Source organism: Stegostoma tigrinum, chromosome 4, assembly GCF_030684315.1.
Source record: "Stegostoma tigrinum isolate sSteTig4 chromosome 4, sSteTig4.hap1, whole genome shotgun sequence".
NCBI lineage: Eukaryota > Metazoa > Chordata > Chondrichthyes > Orectolobiformes > Stegostomatidae > Stegostoma > Stegostoma tigrinum.
Genome location: NC_081357.1, coordinates 40,882,771 through 40,898,849, shown reverse-complemented (window position 1 = coordinate 40,898,849; position 16,079 = coordinate 40,882,771). Strand labels below are relative to the sequence as shown.

General features: G+C 40.6%; 1 protein-coding gene across 10 annotated transcripts in view; it reads right to left on the bottom strand.

Annotated features, from left to right (window-relative positions):
- ankrd6b (ankyrin repeat domain 6b) overlaps positions 1–16,079 on the bottom strand; it is a 213,173-nt gene that overhangs the window by 121,931 nt on the left and 75,163 nt on the right. For 5 of the 10 annotated variants that reach the window (XM_059645285.1, XM_048530340.2, XM_048530349.2 and 2 more), the window contains exon 2: positions 11,274–11,431. The exons of 3 other annotated variants lie outside the window; for them this stretch is intronic. The gene's annotated coding sequence lies outside the window, so the exon portion shown is untranslated. Of the gene's footprint in view, positions 1–11,273; positions 11,432–13,432; positions 13,563–16,079 lie in introns of those variants that run through there. 2 more of the 10 variants (XM_048530341.2, XM_048530342.2) reach the window with 2 other exon arrangements.

The following is a 16,079-nucleotide window of genomic DNA, read 5'->3' as shown; positions in this document are numbered from 1 at the left end:
GGTAGCTACAGAGATACTAGTTGCATTGGTTGTAATTTTCCAAAATCTTTGGATTCTGGCGAAGTACCAATGGATTAGAAAACTGCCAATGTGACACCTCTATTCAAAAGGGGAGTGAGGCAAAACGCAGGCCATTTAGTTAGAGGCCAATTAGCCTCACATTAATTGTTGGAAAAGTTTTGGAATCAATTATTAAGGAAGTAATAGCAGAACATGCAGAAAATCATAATCTAATCAAGCAGAGTCAGCATGACTTCATGAAAGGGAAATCATGTCTGACTAGTTTATTAGAGTTTTTCAAGTAAGTCTCAATCAGAATCAGAGGACAACCAGTAGAGGTGTTGTATTTGGACTTCCAGAAAGTATTTGACAAAGTAACTCGCAAAAAGTTAAGTCATATAGCACATGGTGTTGAAGGTAGTATATTGGCATTGATAAGAATTGACTAATGGGCGGGAAACAGTAAGTGGGGATAAGGGTTTCTTTTCCAAGTTGTTGACCTGCGACCAGTGGGTTCTACAGGGATCAACTATTTCCAATTAAAATGAATAACTTAGAGGAAGGAAATGAATATACGGTAGCCAAATTCGCAGACAACACAAACGTAGATGGAAAAGCAGTTTTCAAAAAGGATACAAACAGTTTAAAGAGAGATATTGATACGTTAAGTAAGTGGGTAAAAATTTGGCAATTTTTTTTATTTATTCACAGGGTAAAAGCATCATGTGCCATCATTTATTGCTTATCCCTAATTTTTAAGATTCAACCACATTCTTGTGGATCTTCAGTCACATGTAGGTGAGGCCAGGTAAGGATGGTGGTTTAGTGGACATTAGTGAACCAGATGGGTTTCTCAGACAATTGATGATGGATTCATGGTGGACTGGCCGAACAACAAGGGATACTGGGTACACTGGCCAAGCGCATGTCTGAAATTACAAAACAGTGCAAACACAGCAGCCAGGTGCTGATGATATTAGCATAATGTAAAAGGCAATACTTATTCTGCACAGACACCCCCAACAACTTATCCACTAAACAAAGAGCAGATAGGCACTGGGTCCTCATAGACAAAGCAACTTGACAGTAGCATGCCTCTAAATGATGGACTCTTGTTTCAAACTATTATGTGTATCTCCTTGATTGGTCAGGGCTACAGAAAATTCCAGAAGACCATCTAAAAGGGACAAAAACAGAGTTCACCTGCAGACCTCTCTCTTGGAACTGCCTTTGGAAATGTCTGAAGCCTTCTGAGGAGACCAGCATGGCAAGAGGCAAAGACCATCCAACCATCCAGAGAGAGAGAGAGAGGTGGTGGGTGGGGGCGGTGGCGCGGTGAAGCAGCGACAGAGAGAGCAGCTGTTTAAATTCACAAGAGGCTTGGGAAGTATTGTGACCATAAGCGGACCATTAGGATTAAGGATAGTATGTTTATTAATAAAAATTGTTGTAATTTTGTTCCAAAAAAGTGGGAATATTTTCTTAGGTATGTGTTCATATTGATTTGACTGCTTTGGTATTGTGGGAACCCGGTCAAATTCATTCTTAAAATTCTGGTCGGATTTGTCTGCAGCATGTTTAAAGAGGAATCAGGCAACAATGATTATCATTAGATGCTTAATTACAGATTTTTATTGAATTCAAATTCCACCAATTTGCTGTGGCAGGATTCAAACCTGTGTTATCTCTGACTCCAGCATCAGCAGTTCTTACTATCTCGACATTTCCCAGGTCTCTGGATTAACAGTCCAGTGATAACATCACAAGGCTCTTGCCTTTGCCTCCTTATAATAGAGTACAATGGGGAAAAAATATGAAGTTATTAATTTTGGAAGGGTAAACAAAAGAACAGTATTATTTAAATGGAGAAAAACTGCAGAAAGCTGCAACAAGTAGGGACTTGAGGGTACTTGTGCATGAAACACAGAAAACTGGAACATAGGTAATCAGGGAGTCTAATGGGATGCTGACCTTGTCTCAAGGGGCTTGGAGTATAAGAGTAGGGAAGTCTTACTGCAACTACAAAAGGTGCAGATGAGATCACATATGGAGTACTATGAGTACTTCTGGACCCTTGATTTAAGAAAATATATTATTTCATTGGAGGCACTTCAGAGAAGGTTCATTCAGATGATCCCGGGTATGTAGGGATTGCCTTGTGAGCAAAGGTTAAACAGGTTTGGACTCTACTTGCTGGAGTTTAGAAGAATGAGACGTGATCTCATTGAAACATGTAGGATTCTTAAGGAGCTTCACAGGGTCAACGGTGAGAGGAGGTTTCCCTCATTAAAGAGTCTGGGACCAGAGGGCACAGTCTCATAATAAAGGGGCACAATTTAAAACTGAGATGAGGAGGAATTTCTTCTCTCAGAGGGCTGTGAGTTTTCAGCACTCCTTGCCACAGAGGGCTTTGGGGGTAGACTCCATTTATATATTTAAGGATAAGATACATAGATCCTTAATCAGTTGTGGAATCAAGGGTTATTGGGGAAGGGCAGGAAAGTGGCAATGAGAAATGCTGGATCAATCATGATCCTAAGGAATGGCAGAGCAGGCATGGGGGTGGGGGGGGGAACACAAACAGTCCTGTTCCTATTTCCAATGGTAATGGTCAGGTGGAAAATATGATTGAAAACTAAAATAGAGAAGGTTCAGATGTCAGGTGAAAAAATGCATGTTAGAGAAACAAAGAGAGATAATTTAAAGCAATGACTGACGGCCATAATAAACGGGGATCCTAAAGTCTTCTACATGCTCATCAAGAGTAATAGGGTGGTGAAAGGAGGAGTGGGGCCAATTAGGGACCAAAATGAAGGATTTACAAGAGCATGTCTAAGGTGTTAAATGAAAACTTTGCATGTGTCTTTACCAAGGAGGTAGATACCATACAGGCCATGGAGAAAACTCTTTCTCTAGAAGGGGTCAAAACCGACGAGGAGGATGTGTTGAATAGGCTAGTAATGCTTAAAGTTGACAAAGCTCTGAATCTGAAGAGACACATCAAGGTTAAGGAAGTCAGAGTGGAAACTGCATTCCAGTTTTGAGAAACCATATCAGCATTGGGTAGTCAAGTAACATAGTAAAATAGAACACAGTCAGACGAAATAAAGCTTTCTTTATGCTCATTAGGTTGAATCTCTACTAGATGAGTGTAGCAATTCCTTTTGGTGAGGATAACTTTTGTGACAAGAATCTACATGTGGAGTCTTGAGGAGGTTGTCAGCTACCACAAAATTCTGGCTGACGAGGTACCTCTCCTGCTCTTACTGCCTGGAAGGATGACTTACTGAAAAGATTTACAGATTGATAATCAACCTGTTTGACAATGTTCTCATACACACCTCCATGACCATCAAGTCATGGGGTAGGTCATCAGCCAGGAGATTCTGGAATAGAGAGGTAGGAATGCTAATGCCCTGCCATGGGATCTCTGCTAATCCCAACTACACACCAGTGTGACATGTTTACTTCCCACACCAGGTCCATCAAGCATGTCAGCCACATGTAAAATACGACCAGTGTCAGCCCAGAGACGTAATAGGAAATTATATCTTATGCAACCACTTGAATGCTGAAGAAAACTTCATGGCTCACAGTTTAGAGCCAGGAGTGAAGCAAGGGTGCTTGTTGCCGATCTCTTAAGTGAGTCTCATTGACAGACCTTGAGATCTACTGACCTCTCTTGACAGGAATTTTGCTTCTATTGACATGTTTCTGGTGTTCATTCCTGGGCACTCACAGTGTTCAGCTGAAATTTGGCCATCAAGTTGTCCAAGCAGCCAAATCCATTCAAGGTTTTTCATAGATACACAAATAGGAAGCAAAATGAAGTAATTTTTTTAAAATTCTTAAAATGTTTGCATACAGCATTCTCAAAGATTGGGACATACACAGGGGTGAAGATAAAGGTAAGAATACAAAAGCATTATTTAACATTTTTTTCAAATCCGCTAAGGAATATGTTTAAAGTAATATATATAACATGATCATAAAGTTATTTGTTTTAGTGCCAGTTCTGCTGTAAATCAAATTTTATTAATTACACTGTTCAAAATTCTGATCGAATTACACTTGATGAACAAGGCACAATTGTTCATGGGATTTATAACTGCAATATGGGAGTGGAAATGTTGAAATTCACACTGATTCAAATGTTTTCAGGCTCAGGGAAGTGGTAGCAGTGGGGAATAAGTGGTCAGCACGCCACAGCCTTTGTCAGAAAGTTAAGTGATAAACGACAACTTAAGGGCATCCACTCTAGTCTGCAACATGCTACATCCTGAACTTGCAGTCAGCTTCACAAAAGGCACTGACCTATCCACACGACAAACTCCCCGGTTTGTCCATAAGACATGATATAAAGGCCAGGAAATAACTAATATAACTGGAGAAAAAGTGTGGGGGAAACTAATGAGGCTAAAGATCAATATGCCCCTGGACACGATGGGATGCATCCTAGAATATTAAAGGAAGTAGGAATGGAGATAGTGAATGTACTGGTAGGCCACTCAGCCATTGAGTCTGCTCCATCATCCAATGAGATCTTGGCTGATCTGATAATCTTCAACTCCACTTGACTGCCTATTCCCCATAATCCTTGATTACTTTTCTGATTAAAAATCTATCCATTTTTCTTAACCTTTAATATACTTAATGATCCAGATGGTAAAGAATTCTACATTCACAGCTCCCAGAGATGAAATTCCTGCTCATCGCTATCTTAAGTGTGAAACCCCTTATTCAGAGTTTAGGCCCTCTGGTCAAAGAAGGGGAAATCAACCTTTCCAAAGCGACCTGAGGAATCTTGAATGTTTCAGTAAGACCAACTCTCATCCTTCTATATTCCAGTGGGGACAATATATCAGCCTCTCTTCAAGATAGCCTTTTCATCCCTGCTAACAGCTTCTGTTTTGCAGCTTTCTGCATTCTTTCTCTATTTAAATAATACCCAGCACCTCTAGATTTCTGCCAAAGTACATAACTCTCATTTTTCCACATTATTTCCTTCTGTCAAATTTTTACTCAATCAATTTAACCTGTCAATGTCCCTCTGCAGACTCATTTGCCTCCCCACATTTTTCTGCGTCATTTGAAAACTTGGCTGTATTACATTCACTTTTCTCATCCAAGTCACGACCATTTATTGTAAAACAGTTGTGGCTTCAGCATTGATCCTGGTGTTATATGACTAATTACAGGATGCCTGCCTGAAAATGTCTTCCTTATCTCAAATCTCTGCCTTCTAATAATTAGTTAATCTTCTATCCACGTTAATATGCTACTTCCAACACATGGATCTTGATATGAAGGCTAATGTGTGGTATCTTACTAAACATCTTCTGAAATCCAAATGTATTACAACCAATACATCCACTTTATCTATTCCGCTTGTTATCTCTTCAAGAATTCTAGTGACTTTGTCAATCGTGATTTCCATTTCATGTAGCCATGTTAATTCTCTTGGTCGTATTATGTACTTCTGGATGTTCTGCTATTACATTCTTTTTAGTAGGCTCCAACATTTTCCTACTAATAGGTATTAAGCTAATCGGTCCAGTTACCTGTTTTTATCCCGTTATCATTTCAAATAATGCACCCCTCATGTAGCCTAGGTGTCACAGAATGTTATAACTAATCAACTACATTGTGGACTACTGTTTCAGTACAGGAGCATTTACAAATTGCATTCGGTTTGAAATATTAATTAAAACCAATCATAACAGAAACTATGTGTTTCATTGATTTTAGCTGCATTATCAAACTAGTTTAGAATGCTGTTGAAGTGAAAACTCTTCAAAAGGCAGCCAATCAAAACTCTAGTTCTGAAATACAAAATGTGATTGACAACGCAAAGCAATGTGATTGAAGGCATCTGTAAGACTTTCCACTAAATATGTTTCCATGAATGTAGTTCCACTATAAAAGTTACCTTAGATATTTTCTACCTCTTCCTAACTTTGGCAAGCTTATATGTATCAATATACAAACTACAGTTTGGAAGTCAGGCTCAAGCAACTGGGAAACAGCATCCTTCACAGATATTGTGTGGCTGTCAATCTGTTTCACAGAAATATTTGGAAAATGGCAAACATTTCTGCTCCAACTGAGTTCAGTACAATGCAAGTTTACAATTAAAACAGAAGCTGCATTTAAACTTTTTAAATTCAGGCTCCAGAAGTCCTGCATGAGATGGCTCCCAGTGTTTAGGCTGTTAAATTAGTTTCCCACAGCCTGGCAGAAAACTTCGCAGCCTCAGCAAATTATTTTGAAATTAAAATAATGAGAGTTATGTAACAGCGGTTGCTCCAATATTGCCTGTTAAACACTATCACTCAAACGTCAAAATTATCTCCGCACAGAGTTACCATTAAGAGCTTCCATATTGGAGAAAGCATAGGCTGAATGCAAAATATGTTAATGATGCTCCCTCTGTCCTGTGCTGGTAAGACCCCAAATCCACAACCTCATAAGAACTTCTTCTTGGAGTGAGATGGTTAGTTAGTGACAATTAGCTGCAAAGCTTCAATTTTTGGTTTTGTGGATGGTTACCAACAAATAATCTACCAATTGGTTTGCCACAAGGGCCTGTAAGTTCCAGTTCCAGTTGCACTGCTCTCCTGATTCAACTGGGGTCCATATGAATGGTCTACTGCCTCCCCTTCCCCTAGCCTCCCACTGTATCACTAATGGAATTGAAAACTTGACGTTAATCTAGTCCACCACTGTTAATGAAGTCCAACACAATTTCTGTGATCTTAAAATAAACTGGAATCACAGGCAAACAGATCAGTTGTTTTTATTGATGGGTTTATCACAGATGAGTATTTTGCATGAACATTATGCAACCTACCTACCTATAGTAAGCAGAGATGGTGGGAAGGGAAATCAAGAAGACATAGGCAAAAATAGCCACAAGGAAAAGAAGCTGGGATAATTTTGTAACAAAGGATAATACCAGTGCGGTGAGGAGTAATAATATAGTTGTAATGGACTGTGATATGGAATCAATTTGGGTAGAAATAAGGGAAAAAAAGTCATGATGGGAGTTATCTGCAGGATAAAGTATAAATTGGGAAATAATGTCGGCATGCAAGAAAGGCACTACAACTTTTATGGGTGACTTTAATCTGCTTATTGATTGGACAAATCAGATGTGCAATGGTACCACAGAAGACAAATTTGTAGAGTATATCAGGGATTATTTCTTAGAGTAGTATGTTGCAGAACCTACCTGGGAACAGGCTATTTTAGATCTAACTAGATCTAATGAGAGATCTCTGGGGATAAGGATCACAACATGACAGAAATTTAAATTCAGTTTGAGGGAGAGCAAGAGATATCAAGGTGGAGAGCTGCATGAACACAGCAGGCCAAGCAGCATCACAGGAGCAGGAAAGCTGTTCTGAGGTAGATTCTGCAACATACTATTCTTAAGAAATAATCCTTGGTGCTCTACAAATTTGTCTTCCAGGGTCTCCTCTTCACAGATGCCGCCAGACCTGCTGAGCTTTTCCAGCAACTTCTGTTAATCTGGTGCCTTTGTTCAAGAAGAGGGATACAGAAAGCATCAAACTATAGGCCAGTTAGCCAAACATCTGTCATTAAAAAAGTGCTAGAGCCCATACTTAAGGAGAAGAGCAGGACATGTAGAAAAGCTTAACACATTCAAACATAATCAGAATGGCTTTGTGAAAGCATGTTTGAAAATTATATCAGAGATAATGGGAACTGCAGATGCTGGAGAATCCAAGATAATAAAGTGTGAAGCTGGATGAACACAGCAGGCCAAGCAGCATCTCAGGAGCACAAAAGTTGACGTTTCGGGCCTAGACCCTTCATCAGAAAAGGGGGATGGGGTGAGGGTTCTGGAATAAATAGGGAGAGAGGGGGAGGCGGACCGAAGATGGATAGAGGAGAAGATAGGTGGGGGGGAGAGTATGAATGAGGAGGTAGGGAGGGGATAGGTCAGTCCAGGGAAGACGGACAGGTCAAGGAGGTGGGATGAGGTTAGTAGGTAGGAAATGGAGGTGCAGCTTGGTGTGGGAGGAAGGGAGAACAGATTAGGGAGGCAGAGACAGGCTGGGCTGGTTTTGGGATGCAGTGGGTGGAGGGGAAGAACTGGGCTGATTTTGGGATGCGGTGGGGGAAGGGGAGATTTTGAAGCTGGTGAAGTCCACATTGATACCATGGGCTGCAGGATTCCCAAGAGGAATATGAGTTGCTGTTCCTGCAACCTTCAGGTGGCATCATTGTGGCACTGCAGGAGGCCCATGATGGACATGTCATCTAAAGAATGGGAGGGGGAGTTGGAATGGTTCGCGACTGGGGGGTGCAGTTGTTTATTGCGAACCGAGCGGAGGTGTTCTGCAAAGCGGTCCCCAAGACTCCGCTTGGTTTCCCCAATGTAAAGGAAGCCACACCAGGTACAATGGATGCAGTATACCACATTGGCAGATGTGCAGGTGAACCTCTGCTTAATATGGAAAGTCATCTTGGGGCCTGGGATGGGGGTGAGGGAGGAGGTGTGGGGGCAAGTGTAGCACTTCCTGCGGTTGCAGAGGAAGGTGCCGGGTGTGGTGGGGTTGGAGGGCAGTGTGGAGCGAACAAGGGAGTCATGGAGAGAGTGGTTTCTCCGGAAAGCAGACAAGGGTGGGGATGGAAAAATGTCTTGGGTGGTGGGGTCGGATTGTAGATGGCGGAAGTGTCGGAGGATGATGCGTTGTATATGCGTTGAAAATTATCCTGGATTTCTTTGAAGATACAATAATCAAAGTTGATTAAACTACTATGTAAAAGGTTATTGCATAACATATGAGCTCATGGTTTTTTGGGGTAATTATTAAAGGTCTGTGTGGGCTTGATGGGCTGAATGGCCTGCTTCCACATTGTAGGGATTCTAGGATTCCATGGTTAGCATGGACTGAGGATTGGTTAACCTGCAGAAGACAGACAGGGTCAGAAAAAATTATGTTTCAGGAAGAACTAAAGGCGAACTACTATTTAAATAAAGAGATTCAAGAAAAGTGCAGCACAAACTGTTCTTGTGCGTGAAACACAGAACATCAGCATGTAGGTACAGCAAGTAATTAAGAAGGCAAATGGACGTTTAGCCTTTATTGTTAGAGGTTGGAGTTTAAAAACAGTCTTGTTACATCTGTACAGGGTATTTTTAAAAACCATTAAGAACATTAGAAATAAGAGGAGTAGGACATCTGGCCCATCAAGCCCGCTCCCGCATTCAATAAAATCATGGCCGATTTCTTTGTGGACTCAGTTCCACTGACCAGCCCTCTTACCATAACCCTTAATTCATTTACTTTTCAAAAATTTACCTATCTTTCCATTAAAAACATGCAACGAGGTAGCATCAACTGTTATAGGGCAGCTACAGGGTTACGGTTAGGGTTAGGAACACTGCAAACGATTTTGGTCCCTACATTTTAAGAAAAGGATGTACTGGTATTGGAAGCAGTTCAAAAGAGATTCAATGGGCTGATTACGAAGCTGAATGGTTAAACAGGTTTGGCACTTATTCATGATAACAAAGTGTGAAGGTGGATGAACACAGCAGGCCAAGCAGCATCTCAGGAGCACAAAAGTTGACGTTTCGGGCCTAGAGGCCCAAAACGTCAGCTTTTGTGCTCCTGAGATGCTGCTTGGCCTGTGTTCATCCAGCTTCACACTTTGTTATCTTGGATTCTCCAGCATCTGCAGTTCCCATTATCTCTTGGCACTTATTTATGGCCATTTAGAAGAATGAGTGGTAAATTATTGAAACATAGGTTGGCACAACATCGAGGGCCGAAGGGCCTGTACTGTGCTGTAATGTTCTATGTTCTATACAAGATTTGAGGGAGCTTGACAGAATCGTTGTCAGGAAGATGTTTCTGCTAGTCCGGGAATCTCAAATGAATGGTCAGGATTACAGAATACATAAAACATAGAAACAGGGAATTTCTTCTCCCAGAAGATAATGAAAGCTTGGAAATCTCTATCCTGGGCAGTAGTGGAGGCTTGATCACATAAAGTATTCAAACAGGAGGTAGGCAGATTTTTAAAACATTGGGGAGTTGTGGGCTATGATGAGCTGGCACAAGAGAGGGGTTGATGCCTCAGACAGATCAGACATGATTTTCTGAAAAAGGGTCTAGGCCCAAAACGTCAGCTTTCCTGCTCCTCTGATGCTACTTGGCCTGCTATGTTCATCTAGCTGTACACCTTGTTATCTCAGATTCTCCAGCGTCTGCAGTTCCTACTATCTCTGAAACAATTATCACATTATATGGTTTGCATTCAGTACAGCTCACCCATTTTCTGCTACTCTTAGTTCTTATTACCTCTTATTCAATTTGTCTTCTGCCTTGACCTGCTATCCATAATCTCCCTGTTTATCTATTCCTTTCATACCTCTCACCTGTCTGGGCTCCATCTCCACCTATCTGTTCACCTTTCCCCTTCCCTTCTTCCATCCTCCAACTTCAGCTTTAGCAGAACTATCACTTCTTCCTAGTTGCACTTTCTTCCCACAGCTGCTGCTGAGTTTCTCCAGAAAATTCTGTTTTTCTTTCTAACCAGAACATACCTGAATTCAAAGCCAAGTATTACTCTCAGCAGCCACATTAGAGAGAGGAGAAAAATGCAAAAGAGCAAAGCAGGACAAGAGAAATGCATCCTGAAGACAAAGGAAAAGAGAAATGTGAAGCAAGAAAAATGCTGAAAATGAAGCAGCCACAATTCACACTGCATTTACGACATAATTTTAACATCGGGACAATGCCATTCCTGCGTCACCCTCATAATGATGGTATAATGTGGATCCCAATACATTGGAACTTCTGACCAAATGCACACTCCAACAACTCTGCCTCATCAACCATTCAGTGTTGCATTCGTGGATACGAAAGACTATGTAAAAACGGAAACAACTGCCGACGCTGTAAATCAAGAACAAAAACAAGTTGTTGGAAAAGCTCAGCAGGTCTGGCATCAACTGTGAAGAGAAAATCAGAGTTAATGTTTCGGGTCCAGTGACCCTTCCTCGGAACAGAACAAAAGACTACTTTCCTGTTAGGATTCTTCCTAACTAAATTGTGTTGATTTAAACATGCCATCTGACAATAAAAGCAATTTTAAATAAATCTAACAATAATCTCGAATTGTGCCTGCCAGTGATCTCTATCATTAGCGTCGTGGACAGTATTCACTGTCAAAGGGAAATTAAATAGTTCTCAAACATAAATATTCTATATAGATACATGCACAACATGGCATACCTCGGCACCTACATTGGTGGCTGCCACTCGAGTGGAGAGTAGAACAACTCTCTGGCTCAGAATCTTCCTGATTGTGATTTCAGTGACTTGCTAACTGTATTTCCATAAGGGGTTATCACCGTCTACACGGCAAAGTAACAGAACGGATAGCTGGACGGCTGAAAGACAGAAATAAAGAACAGGAGTAAAGCTTACCCATTTAATGACAGGGGGCAGGATGCCGACTGACACAAGGATCATTATAATGACTATGGTTGTTCACATTTTATGTTACTAATTTAGTATTTGGAATAAAAACTCGGCCGTATGTTTGAGAAGGCTTCCAGAGTAAAAAATATAGGCAAGTGGATACAGATGTCCTTCTTCCAATTCGGACAAACTCAAAGCCCAATTTGGACCAGGTAGAACTTAAACCAAGATTTCTCCTTGCTAAGAGGTAGGGAAAGTACCAATAAAATATAAAATATTTAAATGAGTTTGATTAAAACCAACTACTCTGTACTAACTCTGTACTAACACGTTGTTTCTCAGGAATGTATGTGTCTGGGCTAAAATTAAGCTGTAAGTTTAGAATACAGGAGGCTGTTTCCAGCAGAAAGTCACACTTCAAGTGGTCCACAGTAAGGTGGACTCTGAGTCCTTTATAGCTTCAGGGTCACAAGTTCTGTTAGAGGTAATATGATGAGTATGACTCTTAAAGGCATACTGACAAATAGGCTATGAGACATAATACAATAAATAGTATAGATGCATTTGAAGGAAGCTAGACACTGATATATGGGAGAAGGCAATAAAGGGTTATGCTGATAGAGAGGTAAGGAAAGGTGGGAGTAGGTTGGAGTGCAGTATTAAATGGCAAAGATTGGTTGAAACAAATGGCTTGCTTTTGCCCTAAATATTCTACATAATACTGCGTAGGTTGATCAACAAACAAGAAGCAGTACACTTATTCAGGCAAACACATGAAATTGTCAGTTACCATCACTGAAATGAAATAAAGTAACAACTCCTTACAAAAGTGAAAACAAACTTCAGGAGATCTGTAATCACCGATTTCTCCAGAGTCTCAATTCATTCAATTCAATTCAAAAAATGTTAGCTGATAATGGGAACTGCAGATGCTGGAGAATCCAAGATAACAAAGTGTGGGGCTGGATGAACACAGCAGGCCAAGCAGCATCTTATTGTCAGCTGATGGTTTTACAAATGAATTTATTTTTGATGCAGCTGACTTACCATAGGATTAGCAATAAATTCTAGAGTTTGTAGATGACAGTAGCACAGCATATTACACAAACTGCCCTTCCATGCATTTCCATGTACAGTTCATGGGCTTCCCTCTCACACAGTCTCTAGGAGGGAAGTAGTCTGTTTTAAATTGCTAGCCCTTCCCCCATCCAACAAAATAAAATCACACTTGCTCAAAACATTTAGTCAGACAGATTCTTGAGAAAAATAACTTCCAAAACTGAAGTAAATAAATTCAAAAGACCCTGATAACTGGTATGGAAAAGTCTTATGTATAACAAAGTTCCCTGATAGATCATTCATATATGTACAGCTTAATGATCACTTTTGACAATAAACTGAAAAATCTGGAATGAAATCCAGGAATTAACATCATAGGTCAATGTGCGCATGAAGAAATTTTCAGCACCTCGCTGAAATTAATTCTGGCAGAAATGTGAACTCATAAGTGCTTCATTGTTCACTGGTCTTTACTGCTTTCTTTGTGCTGAAATTGGTCACTGCCACCTGGCACATACTTCTGATTCTTCAATGTGGTCCGGAAAAAAAAACACAATTCAGAAATTTAATATTTTCTTTTTGTATATGTTCTTGGCAATGAATAGATTCTAAAACAAATCTTCTGATGCCTTATACATAAAATAACAAAGTGTATGCATGTATTTTATACTGAAGTTTTTTTTTGAAATTAATTCTCTGAAATACTACTAATTTAGTTTTAAAATTATTAATATGCTTGAACTATGTATATGCTGCAATAAACGCCAGACTAATAGATGGCCAGTTATTGTTTATCTAAAACAGAAAGGACTGTAAAATACTTCTGCTGTTTTGCCATTGTTCTCCAAGCTGAACGGACTCTCATTCAGCAATTCAACATGACTAGAAAGAGTAAAGTGCAGCTTACTTACAGTTACAGCTTTGTCAACAAGCACACAACCATCTGCGCCCACATGTCCAGGCTTGGACTACAGAATTGCAATGAAGACACCTACCACGATCAAAGACCTCAACTTAAAATATCTTATTCACTGCCGACAGCCACAATGTATTGCTGACTACAAGCTCTCCCTGGGTTAACTGTCACATCAATTTACATATCAATAGCAGTTTCACCAGGGCCCATCACAGTGAAAGAGGGAGGTTGCTGTAACAGCTTCAATCAACCAAGTCGATTTAAGGATACTCTTTTAGAATGTCTGTTACTTACAGAAGTGTATTACTGCCCACTGAAATGCTCTTATTTAAATGCAGTGCTTGGACTTACTCGTGAGGCCTCAGTTCCTCATTAAGGAGTCAGGAAATGTTTAAAATTGGATTTAAAAAATCAAAGCAAGTAGCCACAGGAACTGGGTTGGAGTTTGAAGTGGGAACTCACTCAACTCCACCCACCCACACCAAGTCCCCCACCCCCCACCTCCAACACTCCTCACAGAGTCACGTGTTGGTGGTTGATGTGTACCCTTAATGCTTACCTAACCTTCTCTTCACCAGACTCAGCCCATTGGAGGCTTCTTTGCCAGTTCTTTGTGCTTCCCATTTTTTTTACCCCTGTTAGCTGTGTTTAGGCTCGGAGCTAAACTTTGTCTGAGGTTAGGAAGCAGCATTTCTGAAGAAGGGTCTCGACCCGAAATGTCAGCTTTCCTGGTCCTCTGATGCTGCTTGGCCTGCTGTGTTCATCCAGCTCTGCACCTTGTTATCTCAGACTCTCCAGCATTGGCAGTTCCTACTATCTCTGTAACACCATTTATATGATCTTTTGATCTCTCTCATTACAAAGTCAGTGCCTGAGTACTCTCTTCATTTCACCTGACAAAGGAGCAGCGTAGAGAAACCTTGTGATTTCAAATAAACCTGTTGGACTGTAACCCGGTGTTGTGTGACTTTTAACTATTGGCGATGACAGTCTACTTGTAGCTTTGCCATCTGCCTTTTAAATATTCTGGCTTGGATTTTTATACTTCTATACATGTTGAAATGGAGCCAAGCAAGCTTTAAAAAATGGTAGGCAGGGTCCAACTTCAGGGTTCCACTCTCATTCCACTTGCAATTTTGACTGAAGTGGGATAAGGGCTGTGATAAGGCCCATTCGCAGCACATCCATCTGACCAGGTTGGCTCTATTGCAGAGATTACCACTTCAGATTCCCTGCACTTTTGATGGCATTAGGCTGGCTTCTGAAAACAACATTGTTCATGGTCGTTCAAAGGTGTGGTGAAGCATGGGGGAACCCTATGGAGTCAGGAATCCATTGACCTGTAAATTCAAGAGATGTTAACAACGTAACTTTGCATTATGACAAGTGACATGATAAGTCATAAAGTAATAATGTAATAGAGTTGTATAGCCTGGAAACAGGTTTTTTAATCCAACACATCCACATCAACCAGATATCCTAAATTAATCTATTCCCATTTGCCAGCATTTGGCCCATATCCCTTTAAACACTTCCTGTTCATGTACCCTTCCAGATGGCTTTTAAATGTTGTAATTGTATCAGCCTACACCAATTCTTCAGGCAGCTCATTCCATACATGCACCACCCTCTATATGAAAAAGATGCCCCTTAGGGTCCTTTTAAATCTTTCCCTTCTCAACTTAAACCTATGCCCTTTAGTTTGAACTCCCCTACACTGGGGAAAAGATCACCCTTTCCATGCCTCCATTATTTTAAACACCTCTATAAGATCACCCCTCAGCCTCCGATGCTCTGGCCTATTCAGCCACCCTGTACAGCTCAAACCCTCCAATCGTTGAAGGCACTATTTTACTATTATGGCTTGCCATTTTTTAAAATAAAGGAGTTTAAAATAAGAAATAAGGAGTTTTTGTTTCCTTTCACAGGGTTGTGCAACTTTGGAATGCTCTGCCTCAGAGGGTGGTGGAAGCCTGAATTTTTTGTTTAAAGGTGGAAGCACATAGTTTTGTTCAGCAAGAGAATCAAAGATTACTGTGGATAGAAAGAAATGTGGAATTTGAAATACAAATAGATCAGCATGATTTTATTGATTGGTGGAGCAGGCTTGATGGGCTGAATGGCCTACTTGTGTCCCTATTTCATAAGTTCATGAGAGATTTTCACAGGCCATTAGTGTAGCCTTAAAGTTTACAGATTTTCCACTCTCTGCAAAAAACAATCCACTCAGAATTACATGATATGCCTCACTCGCACCATGCTTCCAGCCAGCGAAACCAATAAAAATTAGCCCTCAGAGTTCCTATTTCCTTTAGATTAAACGGGCTTGAAGAAGACAACACTGGAATCTCAGCACTCACTGGAACATGCTGCAGGGATGGGAATGTGTGGGAGAGGTTGAGAATATATTTGATGCAATTTCTCTCAGTAAAAACAACTCCTGTGGCTATACATCGCTGACATTCCACTGAGGTGAAACATACGGCAGCTATCAAAGTAAAAACAACCTTTGACAGCTAGCAAGTTATTGACAACAGGATACTTGGTGTCACAAGGTGGGTGCCATGTAAGTTTCACTCAGTATTGAAGGAAAGAAGGCATCATACAGTACTTTAAAATCTACACCACTAGGTACAGCTGTT